The sequence below is a fragment of the Saccopteryx leptura genome, chromosome 9 (genome assembly GCF_036850995.1).
Source record: "Saccopteryx leptura isolate mSacLep1 chromosome 9, mSacLep1_pri_phased_curated, whole genome shotgun sequence".
Classification (NCBI taxonomy): domain Eukaryota; kingdom Metazoa; phylum Chordata; class Mammalia; order Chiroptera; family Emballonuridae; genus Saccopteryx; species Saccopteryx leptura.
This window is the reverse complement of record NC_089511.1, coordinates 33,818,159-33,831,054: the sequence shown is the minus strand read 5'-3', so window position 1 is coordinate 33,831,054 and position 12,896 is coordinate 33,818,159. Positions and strand designations below refer to the sequence as shown.

The 12,896-nt window shown below is 49.2% G+C and overlaps 1 protein-coding gene across 1 annotated transcript in view; it reads right to left on the bottom strand.

Moving 5' to 3' along the window:
• Positions 1-11,968, bottom strand: part of CRISPLD2 (cysteine rich secretory protein LCCL domain containing 2) — a 66,175-nt gene extending 54,207 nt beyond the window's left edge. Inside the window, exon 1 of the mRNA XM_066349092.1 lies at positions 11,820-11,968. The gene's annotated coding sequence lies outside the window, so the exon portion shown is untranslated. The remainder of the gene's footprint in view (positions 1-11,819) is intronic.
• Positions 11,969-12,896: the final 928 nt, after the last annotated feature.

Here is a 12,896-nt window from a genome sequence, read left to right as displayed (position 1 = left end):
AGTCTTACTTTTTGCAACAGCATGGATGGACCTGGAGAGCCTTAAGCTAAGTGAAATAAGCCAGTCAGAGAAAGACAAATACCACATGATTGCACTCATATGCGGAATCTAATGAACGAAATAAACTGACGGACAAAATAAAAGTAGAAGCCCTGGCCAGTTGGCTCAGCGGTAGAGCGTCGGCCTGGCATGCGGGGGACCCGGGTTCGATTCCCGGCCAGGACACATAGGAGAAGCGCCCATTTGCTTCTCCACCCCCCCCTCCTTCCTCTCTGTCTCTCTCTTCCTCTCCCGCAGCCAGGGCTCCATTGGAGCAAAGATGGCCCGGGCGCTGGGGATGGCTCCTTGGCCTCTGCCCCAGGCACTAGAGTGGCTCTGGTCGCGGCAGAGCGACGCCCCGGAGGGGCAGAGCATCGCCCCCTGGTGGGCAGAGCTTCGCCCCTGGTGGGCGTGCCAGGTGGATCCCGGTCGGGCGCATGCGGGAGTCTGTCTGACTGTCTCTCCCCGTTTCCAGCTTCAGAAAAATAAAAAAATAAAAAATAAAAAAACCCAAAATAAAAGTAGAGGCGGGGTCACAGGAAACAGACTGACAGCTGTCAGAGGAGAAGGGATGGGGGGCTGGATAAGAGAAGGTGAAGGAATTAAGCAAATAAACCATATAGACATAACACATGGACACACACAACAGTGTGGTGATAGAGGGAAAGGGGGTAGGGGAGGGTGGAGGGGGACAGAGGTGGGTAAGCGGATGGAAAGAGACTGTTTGGGGCAATGGGCTCATGGTGCAGTGGGCAGATGAAGTTCTATTGGGTTGTACCCTTGCAACCTGTACGGTTTTGCAAACCAATGTCATCCCAATAAGTTCAATTAAAAAAAAAAAATAGACATGGCATGTAGCCCGGTAGCTTCTCTGGGCTCCAGTGCCCGCATCTATAAGGTAGAGGGGAATTGGAGGGTTTGACGGACATTGGCGAACAAGGCCAGCAAGTGTATAGGCGTGATTAAGCGCCAGAAGGCTTCAGGGAGGCGGTGACTATTCAGCTGAGACTTCACCAAAGAGCAGGGATTAATCTGCACAGCCTGAGCCAGAGGAGGGGTGGGACAAATCAGGGAGGGGCAGGTTAGGGTCCAGGGCTGAGCCGTGGAGTGAGGAATGAAGAGAGATTAAACATGACCATGCCAGCCAGCTATGTAGCGTAGAACTAACAGTGTTAGCTATTACAATGACAGTGAGGCTGCTAAATGCCTCACACCCGCATTTGTCTGAAGGGATTCTTAGAAGGCTAGCATTAATGATAAAGAATGAAATGAAAAAGACTCTTCTCTCTTCACCACATAATTTCAAAGCCCCACCTCTGCCTTGAGGCGAAATCTAACTTTTAAAAATCCTATTAAATGTCTAATCCTTGTGCTGGAGAAGGGAGAACCCTCCCTTAAATTTAAAACACACTTTACACAGCACATGATTTGAGCTGTGGCCACTTTTTCCCCACCTTCTGGAGAAGCAGGTGCCAAGATGTCATGGATCAGATCTAGAGCATTAGTGCCGACCAACTGGCCAGGGACCATCTGCACAGATGAATATGGTCATTTGTGCTGATGACGATGACCCAGCTCAGAAGCCATGGCTGCCATGGAGCTCTATCTCCATCAGGGCTCTGTCATAGCTGAGTGAACTGATCCCTGGATGCCCTAGAACTCACCAGCTTGTGATGCTTCTGTTTGTACTGTCTGCCTCACCAGCTAGACTATGTGCTTCTTGAGGGCTGGAACCAGTGGTATTACTGGCAAATGCTTAACAACCATTGCTAAAAATAAATAAATAAATAAATACCCACCCTGATTTGTAGTGTTTGCCAATTGTCCTGGTATAAATACTTTCACCATAGCCAATTTCAAGCAAGCAACATGAGGTACTGAATACGGGGTTTTTTGGAAAGATTGTACAACCACATGAATAACCTCAAGAGCGGAGCTAGTAGTAAAGTGTAGTAAAAAATTAGGACATGATGAGTTTTGACTATTTGTTACCTTCATTTTAAATGACGGATCTAACTAGAAGTTTATATAAGTTAACGTTTAATGATGGTTGTGTTTTACTGGCTCACAACCTTTTCTGAAACTTTAATTAGAGAACCGGTCCCAGCACGCCACTGGCTGGTACTGAGCCTTGTTCAACTTCATACCCCAGCAGGCTTCAGTGTTCAATGAACAGTCATCACCAATAACCCAGCCAAAGCGTGATGAGTATGAACAGAGCAGCCAGCCTCTACTCCCAGCACCTCAGATTCATCCTCTCCACAGACAAATGGGGCCACTGCGATTATAAGCCCAATTGTACAGACGAGGAGACTGAGGCTCAAAACGGATAAGCAACTTGCTCGCGGTCACACAGAATGCCTGTGGACAGTGCCAATGCATCTGTCACATTCCATCTGCTTAACAGTCCTGGCTCATCCAGGCAGCAGCTCCCCAAAATGTCAGGGCAGTTATGACCTCCCCCCCCCCCCATGCCAGCCAGACACATTCAGTGAGACACCCCACCCACAGGACAGCTGCTAACCCCAAGGCCGGAGTGCCTCGGGCTCTGCTCTTCCTCAGAAGCACAAAGAAGAACTCGAGGTAGGAGAGAGGCCAAGCACAGATCACAGTCCTACCCACATACCACCCAGCAATTCCAGGAATGAAGTGGTGGCTGGGAGGACGGAACAGCATTCCCCAGCAGGCATGTCTCGGGCATATCCCAGGACTGGGCAGAACTTCTCAGGAAGAGCGTCTGGGTCAGTACCAGACACCCGGGGTGGGGTGGCAGGCAATCTCCTTGGTTTTCCTTAAACACTTCTGCCCAGGATTAGGGCTGGATGGGGAGGAAACAGGCACCCTGGAGTCCCCACAACCAAGGACAGATGGCCAGCCGTCCACTTGGCTTAAGAGAAATACCCACCCCAAGGGCACCTTCTTTCCTCTTGTCCCTTGGCAAAAGATATGTTCTTGTGGAATATATATTGAACAAGTATAATATACACACCCGTTCCATTTTTTAAACACTATCCAGAGAATATACAAAATTTTGGACATAAAGAGAAGAAAACTCATTCAACAGACTCTTAATCGACTTTGTGCAAACAAACAAAACAAAACAAACAAACAAAAAAACAACTAAAAACCAGATGTATTCAGTGCAAGCCAAGAAAATATATCAAAGAAGCCACTCTAAAAAGTGACTGGATAATTAATTAATATGGTCTTAAAACACCGGCACATACCTCCTGGGGCTCCTTTTTTTGTCTTGCAGATGTGTGGGTATTTCCTTAGGAACAATGCTCTCAACAAAGCTTTAGATCAGGGGTAGTCAACCTTTTTATACCTACCGCCCACTTGTGTATCTCTGTTAGTAGTAAAATTTTCTAACCGCCCACCGGTTCCACAGTAATGGTGATTTATAAAGTAGGGAAGTCACTTTACTTTATAAAATTTAGAAAGCAGAGTTACAGCAAGTTAAAATATATAATAATAATGACTTACCAAGTACTTTATGTCAGATTTTCGCTAAGTTTGGCAGAATCAATCTTTATAAAACAACTTACTATAGTTAAATCTATCTTTTTATTTATACTTTGGTTGCTCCGCTACTGCCCACCATGAAAGCTGGAACGCCCACTAGTGGGCGGTAGGGACCAGGTTGACTACCACTGCTTTAGATAAACAGCTAGAAACTGTCATCTCTAAAGCGGATGCCAGAAGGCAACCAGGGCTGCCAGAGGCAGGGTGGAAAAGCATGGACTTTAGGTCAGACCTGGGTTTGAATCCTGACTCCACCAGGTAAAGCTGCCCAGGAGGATCCTTTATCTCTCAGGGTCTCCAATTCCTCATGGGCACAATGAGGCCCTGAATTTCTTCCAGGGCTGGAGGAGGGAGGATGTGAAGCTTACAAAAATAGTGGTTCTAAAAAGCTGAATCTAAGGACCTAGCAGTTTCTTAGGCCCTTACTGTTTCTTTCCCTTGTCTTCCTGTGTGAATTCAAGCATCCCAGATCATTTCTCATCAGGCTTCAGAGCTGGCAGCACCTGGGCCAGCCTCTTGCCTGATTCACTGGTACTGGGTGGTATCTGTTACGACCACTGATTTTGAACCAAGCTTAAAGACACAGGCTCAGGCATTCTATAGCACCAGACTATGAAATCTCCACATTGCTCTGCCAATGAAAATCTTCAGGGCAAAAACCCTAAGATGGCCACAGAGTCCTTGGGATATGCAAGAAAACAAGACAGTCCATTCTTGCCATGGCTGGATAGCTCAGTTGGTTAGAGTGTTGTCCCAAAACACAAAGGTTGCGGGTTCGATCCCTGGTCAGGGCACCTATAAGAACAGACAGATGTTTCTGTCTCTCTCCTCTCTCTCTCCCTCCCTTCCTCTCTCTATAAAATCAATAATAATAATAATAAAAGACAATCCACTCTTGGGAAAGGGAGGAGACAGCAGCAACTAGATAAAGACAACACACATGGAGGAAGCAGCCCTGGGAACAGGAGGGGAAGTTGGGCAGAGCTCGGGGTAGGGACCACTCTGGCCAGGACAGAGAGTGGGCTCTCACTGAGATCTCAAGGAAAGGGAACTCCAGGAAGCAGGAACAGTAAGGACAAAGGCTTAGAGGTAGTCAGTGTCTCAGCACGAGGGAAAGAGGGAAAAATGGCATCACAGGGGCAGGTAAAGCCAGGAGGTGAGGGGCCTTGAAGACCACGATAAGGAGTCTTGATTTTACTGTAAATGCAATGACAAGCATGGTGGTGGAGGGATGAAGCTGATAGTGACAGGTTCTGATTTATGCTTTGGAAGCCTGTCAGCATGCAATGAGGTAGACAAAGCTCACAGACATAACAGTGAACAAAGGAAGAGTCCAGTAATCAGACATGCATGGAGCCGGCTATGTAAAGTTCAAAACCAGGCAAAACCAATCCACACTATTCGAAGTCCAGAAATGGTTACCCATGGGGGGAGGGGAATGGGAGGGACCCCTGGGGGGACTGACCAGGCCCCACAGTTAGGTCTGGGGTCCTAGCATGCACATATCACTTTGAAAAAATTTATCCACCATTACATAAATGAGTATGCAGTCCTCTCTACTGTGTTAAACCTTAATATGTTGTGTTTTTGTTTTTAACTTTGAAATCTCTCTGGCTTCTGTTTGAAGAATGGACCAAGAGAAGCAAGGGGCAATCACCACACTCTGTCCACGGCCACAAGTTTTGTTTGTTTGTTTGTTTGTCCTTTTCCGTTCTACCCCCCCACCTCCCTCCACAGCTGCCAGCTTGCTCTCTATCTGAGTCTGTCTCTATTTTACTTGTTAGTTCATTTTGCTTTTTAGATTCCGCATATGAGTGAAATCATATGGTACTTGTCTTTCTCTGACAATTGGGCAACTGAGACCTGTATAATCATACTGTTACCCTAATAAAAAAGTGAATAGATGAAAATTTAAAATAATAATAAAGAGAAGGAATGGGAACACCACTATGCAAGAGAGCTCTCCACTGGAGTCCCTGAACCAAGGCAAGTGTGGAGCCTCGTCCTGGACAGCACTTCACAAGGAACTTGCGAGTCGGAGCCCAGGTAAGGCCGCGTGGCAGCAGGGGCTGCCCACCTGGAGCAGACAGCAGACAGACACTCTCCCAGACAGGGCCCGGTTCATCCCACGTCTGAGAGGGCACTTTGTCCAGTGACGCCAAAGCTGAAAATATCTCCAGTCCTAGTGAAGCCCAGGTCTTGAAGGTTTCTGGGAATAAACGGCGTTTTCAGCAGCTGGGAGCTTCTGCCCAGGAGAACAGACCAGCTGTGTTGGGAGCGGGTTTGGGGCAGGAGGGAGAGAGGGAAGGTTAGCAGATAATACACATATTTGCAGATCTATCTTAAATGTTATCCCGGAAACAATTCATTTTTCCAGAGGGGAGGTTTCGGGTTTCAAATATATAGACAGCCCTCACAAGCTCCTGGGTGTACGGGGACAGTAAATGTGCTCTGCAGGAAGGAGACGGATTCCTTAGGACACTTGCTCAGGCCTGAGCATGAGTGCCAACAAGCTGAGCCTCCTTCCAGAAGAAAGACTCATGGACATGCCAACAACTTGTTCTCAGGGGCTTCTTGACTCTGGTACTCATTTTAGCTCCCAAGCCGCTCACCCCACTCTTGCCATGTGACTTCTCTCTGGTCACACCAGGCCCTGTAAGCAGAATCTTCCACACAGCTTCCCATCTATCCCCACTAATGAGCTCCCCTCACCCCATCTGTAGCAGGCCAAGGACAAAGTTTTTTTTGGTTTTTTTTTTTGTATTTTTCTGAAGTTGGAAACAGGAAGGCAGTCAGACAGACTCCCGCATGTGCCCCACCAGGATCCACCCATCATGCCCACCAGGGGGCGATGCTCTGCCCATCTGGGGCATCACTCTGTTGCAACCAGAGCCATTCTAGTGCCTGAGGCAGAGGCCATGGAGCCATCCTCAGCACCCAGGCCAACTTTGCTCCAATGGAGCCTTGGCTGCGGGAGGGGAAGAGAGAGACAGAGAGGAAGGAGAGGGGGAGGGGTGGAGAAGCAGATGGGCACTTCTCCTGTGTGCCCTGGCCGGGAATCGAACCCGGGACTCCTGCATGCCAGGCCGACGCTCTACCACTGAGCCAAGGCCAGGGCCTAGGGCAAAGTTTTCATCAGCTTTCTATAACAGTAGGTCTCACATTTGAGTCTGTTCTAGAAAGTGCTGAAAGCCTTATTAAAACACCCCCATAGTTCTGATGCCAGAGATCTGGGAGGGGCCTGAGAATATGCATTTCTTTATTTTATTTTATTTTTTGATGTTTTTTGTTTTGTTTTGTTTTTGTTCTTAAGTGAGAAGTGAGGAGGCAGAGAAACAATTCTGCATGCACCCAACCGGGATCCACCTGGCATGCCCACTAGGGGGCGATGCTCTGCCAATCTGGGGTGTCGCTCCATTGCAATGGAGCCATTCTAGTGCCTGAGGCGGAGGCCACAGAGCCATCCTCAGCACCCGGGCCAACTTTGCTCCAATGAAGCCAAATCTGCATTTCTAATGAGTTCCCAAGTACTACTGTGCCCCCCAGTTTGAGTGGGACCCCACTTGGAGAACCACTGCTCCAGATTATAACAGCCTGTCAAATCTCCTCATGCCCCACCTGAACCCAGCATTTCCCAAACTGCAGTCTTTAGCACAGCCCCTTTTCAATCTTGTCTGGCTCTGTCAGCCACTTACACTAGCACATATTTTGTATTTTTATTCAGGTTGGCCTGCTTGGAGGGTTCAAACAAATTTACTTATAGGGGGTAACTTTCCATCACATCACCACCATTTGCAGAGAATTTGATCACTTCTGCCCTGAATAGAAGCAGGACTAAAATTAAACACAATGAAAAACAGAACAAAGTGAGGACCTCCCAGCTGGGCCCTGATACTGGCCAGATGCTTTGTTGTAGAGTACTCTCTCTGTTATAAAGGGAGATGGGGGTGGGGGAACCTTAGGAACTGCTGGCACCACCTAAAGTGTAGTCGGTCACCTAGGGGACCAGTAGGCATAGGCTCCCCACAATTTGGGGGACACTGCTCATTCCACAGTGCTCTATTCTCAAGTGAAAACACCTTCTGTGCCCCACAGCCTGTAGCGAAGAATCCAACATCAGTAGAACTCAGCCCACCTGCAGGGCGGACCCTTGCTGTTCCTGGCTCTGACTCTTAAACTACAGACATGTGGAGCTTCTTGCCTTTCTACATGGGTGCCAGGCCCCTTCCTACCTCTGGGCCTTTGCACATGCACAGTACCTCCACTTGGTGCAAACTTGCCAACATCCCACCCACTGTCACCTTCCCCTGCCAGAGAATGTGGCCTCTTTGCTCTAGAAGGATGTCTCAAATTCTCACCAAGTCAGTCTCAGCAGATGCCCGCTGCATGCCAGCAGCCCCTCCCAGAGAGTTCTGGGTGGGTTTTTGCCAATCCAAAAGAACCTTGGGGCAAGGGCAATGCCAGGACCACCTGACTGCAAGTGAAATGGAAGCTCAATTCGTTTTCCTACCAGGATGTCATCCAGCACTCGTAATAGGACACGTGCCAGATACTCAGATTGAAAATGTGGGATTTCATAATTTATAATTTTTTTAAAATGATGGCCCAGAGGTTGCATAATCCTCTCCTTTTCCCCCTGAATCTGTGGTTTCAGTCTAAGCTGACACAGCACTTGAGACAACGGAGAGGATAAATCTCCTTTGGGCTGAACCACAGGAAACTGTCTTCATAGCTTTGAAATGGGGGTGTCTGTCTGCGAGTGCCCAGAGTTGCCGAGCCTGGGACACAAAGCATGGCTTCCCCAGAGCCACATCTCAGACAGGATTCTCTGCCCGTTGCTGCTGTGACCCTGGGTGGAATGCCAACCCCTCCCCCAAAACCAAATGCCAGATTTAACCTCCACCCATGGCAGAGGACCTTGACCAATTCTGAAATGAGATGACCTGAACTGATGCTTCTTTAAGAAGAAAGTCAGTAGGTTAATGTGACCTGGTAATTCTATCCGAGTGTAGACCCCTCCAAAATTGGAAATAAGCATTTAAACAAAAACACGTGCACAGATGTTAATAAAAGCATTATTCACAATAGCCAAAACGTGGGACTATCCCAAACTTCCATCAGTGAAAGAATGAGTAAACAAAATGTGGTCGATCCATACAATGGACTATTATTTGGCCATTAAAAGGAATGAAGCCCTGACAATACTACGAACAGGTAAACTTGAAAATATCAACTTAAATGAAAGAAGCGAGCCACAAAAGGCGACATATGTGTAATTCCATATATGTGAAATGTCAATAATAGTAAGTCCACACAGAAGGCAGATTGGTAGTTGCTAGAGGCTGGGAAGAAGAGAAAAGGGAGTGACTGCTAATCATGGCTACAGGGTCTCCTTTTGGAATGATAAAAATGTTCTGGGATTAGACAGTGGCGATGGTTGCACAACATTGCAAATGTACTAAAGGTCACTGAGCCGTACACTTTAAAATGGTTAAAACGGTCAATTATAAGTTTATGCATATTTTACCACAATACAACCATTTAAAAAAAAAAAAAAGGGGGGGGCATGGCTGGCCCTACCAACCACCAGCCAGAACTGCCCAATCCTCCCTGTTCCAGAACAAAGCATGGTCCATTTAGGCCTGTACAAGGGGCTCCGGATCCCCAGCCCACGAAAGTCTGGGAATCTATGCAGCTCCACGCACTGAAGATGAAATGAAATGATGCCTGTGTTGTAGTTTGCTTTCTTGACAAGCCCATCAGCCCCTTTGAGTGATGCTGGGTTTGCACATCTGGGACTGATCAAAAACCAGTGAGTTTGCAAAAGAAAAAAGAAAATAAAAAGCCTCCTAGGTTGGAAGCAAGCAGACACAGAGGCACCTCCCATACATAGTAAATTACACTGGTGACACAGAAAAGAAACGTTCCAGCTCCCACAAGGCCAAAGAGGTCAGCATTGGGGGTCCTACCTCTAAGAGCCAGTTTTCAAATGCAGCTGACTAAAGGTAACTGACTTAAGGCCAGATAGCTGAGGTGAGGTCTTTGAGAGAGGGATGAAATGTGAGGCTCAGAGAGGCCTCCCGCTCCTCTGCAGGGGCTCCATCCCCACCCCCAGCCAGCCAGCTTTTCTCTCCAGTCTGGAAGCAGGACTTCGGGAGCCAGTATTGATCTGGCTCCTGGGCCAGGGCTCTCTGCATTGAGAACAGTACCTATCGGCAAAGTGGAGCCCAAGCCCCCATGTCAGACCCACCTCTAACCCAAGTCAGGGACCTAGATCCCATGTGGTATGAGAAACCTCAACTAGCAGCGAGGTCTGTGACAGTCAAGGGGCTGGCCACTGGATGAACACTTTCTTCCAGAATTCAGGACAGGACCCAGCCAGGATGGCAGCTCTCCCCTGCCCTGGCTGTGTCATGCTGGGTACATGCCTTCATCACTCCAAGCCTCAAATTTCCTCCTTGTAAAAAGGAGGATGGGCCAGTGCCCACCTCATAAAGAAGTCAGTGAGATCATCCGTGTAAAACCCTGGGCATAGCTGACCCATGGCAAATGCCGGGTACATGCCAGGCTGGTATGATGACAAATGTTGTTATTACTATCCCAGCTCCTACATCTTAAGAGACTCTGTACACTGATCCTCTTCATTCTCCTCGCAGGGTACACTGTCAGGGACTTGGGATCAACTCTGCTGACAAGTCTTTACCTGGACTTTACCTCTCAGACAAAACAACACCTTGTGTGAATGTCAGGCCCAGAGGTGGAGTTAGTGGTTGGGAAGAGAATTGCCTTAAAGGAGGCAGGACCCAGTGGTTAAGAGTAGGGTCTGCAGCCAGACAGACCTAGGGATGACAGCATGGCACAACAGCAAGGGGACCCTGGCATGCACTTCACCTCTTTGAATCTCCGTTTCTCATCTCTGAAATGAAGTCAAGAGGCCTGCTGCCCAGGTGTGCCGCAGGGATGATAATGCAGGTGAAGAGCACGCACAGAGCCTCATACCTGCCGCCTCGGCAGTACAGCTCCGCACCTTCTGCTCCTCACCCATGTGGAAACAACCAGATCAGAGGCAGAAGCAGAAAAGCAGGTGCAAAACACTAAGCCCTTGGAAGGGGGACCTGCCCCTCATCTTTTTCTGCAGGACCCTGGTCCCTCACCTGTCAGACTCTGGACCTTGGATGCCCCGAGCCAGCTGGGAAAGGTAGCTCACCCTATTCTGCCAGAATAAGGGGCCCAAATGCACCAGGTGAAAACTCACAAAACCACTCTAGGTTGGAAGGCAAGCCGGGCATGGGCACAGCCCCCAACTCCTTCTCTTGACCAGAGAAGCAACTCAACTTTGGCTGAAAGATGCCCAATTCAAATTAAGATTTCAATGAGCAGGCATCAGCTAAGCCCTTCTGGCTGTCCAACCACCTAGCACTTGGCCAGGGAGGCTCTGGGTCTGCCCCACATGAGGGGCTGTGCCCTGGTTCTGTCCATCTAGGGCAGCTAATCTCTCCAGGACTGCAAAACCAAACCTTCAGCTCCCAGCACAACTCTCTCCACATAAGGAGGTTATGCAGATGCCCATTCTGGCTGAAGATACCCAGGACCATGTTCCCAAACCTGCAAGGACTCTGACGTCCCCAGGCTTGGACATATCCATGGCCATCTGGAGCTTCAGAGGCAGAGCTGGGTTTCACTAGACAACTCACATCACCTCCCTAACCCCCAATGTCTTCATCTGAAATATGAGAAGAGGAAGGTTACCTTGCAGGTTTGTTGCAAATGAAACATTAAGGAGCGTGGTCCTGTAAAGTGCAGAACAAAATGAACACACCATTAGTATCCCCCCGCTGCCCCCCACTACCCTGCCCATGCACATGTAGGTAGACGCATTCAAACTCCACATCCACACTATCAGCTTTCCATTGATTGATGCCCGTTGTGTAGCGATGCTAGCGAACTGCAGAGGAAGACATGAGAACACAATCTCCTGGAGTACGAGCCTCCAGTCAGAATGGCTTTGAGTCCCGGCTCCCTCCCTTTCTCGCTGTGGTCTCGAGCAACAGTCTTGCCCTTGGTGAGCTTCAGTTTCTCCAGCTGTGACAGGGCTAGCGGCTGAGCCGAGTTCTGAGATGCAGACAGGGACTAAGTTCAGTGCTTGCACACAGTAAGCCCTAAGAGCTGGCATCTGCTCTGGTTACTTCAACTCCTTGGAGATTACGGGAATGGATCAAGCTTGGAAAGGTTAAAGGAATCTAAGTCACACTTACCTCCGCAGGGATTCAATCACCAGTTCGCTGGCGTCTCCCGCGCTGTGCGGCAGCGGCAGCAGTGGCAGCGGCAGCGCGGGCGCAGCTGAACGAACAGGAAGGATCGATCGCAGGACACAGGACAACCCTGCCGCCGAAGAAAGCAGTGAACCTGGGGTCCAGCGCGCCGCTTCTTGTATGTTGCTCCTTAGCCCGGGGCCACGCCCCCGGAGCTGATAGGGCCGCACAGTCGTGGCTTCGGTCCCGCCCTGCCCGTCAGGCCCCGCCCCCCCGGACTCGCCCCTCCTCGCCCAGCCCCACGAGCCCCGCGAGCAGCCAGGACCACCCGCATCTTAAGAACTCAATTTGAGAAGAGGACACTCTCAGTTTCCCCATCGTGACCCTAAAAGTATCGGTTCCATGGAGCGTTTACTGTTGAGCCCGGTGCGGTGCCAAGCACTTTCCACCGAGGGTTTGCAAATTTACCAATCCCATCCCTCTGCGGCTCAACTGGAAAATGGGAATAGGGAGGTCACCTCCCCGGATTGTAGGATATAAAATCAGGAAGGGCGTGGGCTCCGTATACTGGCGCAGAGTACACACTTGTTAAATTTATTCCCATCCTCTGCACATGGGTAGAAAACTTCACTCCTGTCATTCTGACACAATCTCAATCAGTCTCTGCCCCTCATCCCCCCCCCCCCCCCCCCCCCCCCCCCGCGCGCCCTTTTGCTCTCTCTCTCCCTCAATGTGGCAAGAAACGAAGACAGACAGTATTGGATGAGGGCAGTAACTGCAGTCCAGGCTAACCACCTTTACCTTCAGTATCCAAATACAGGTTCACAGGAATCCAGTAAGATGGAAATTACCCCACTTCACAGACTGGGTAACTGAGGCCTGCAGAAGAGTCCCATAGCTAGTGGGCAGCAGCAAACTTTGCTCTTACTACATTTTGCCCACAGATATTTAGCACTGAAACATATAAGCCCAAGGCCCTTGTTGGTAGGTAAAGAAACAAAGGCTGGAGGAGCTAAAAAAAACTCCCTGTGCTCCTCACTAGTCAAAGCATGTGGACCTACTGTGAGCTAGCACACACAG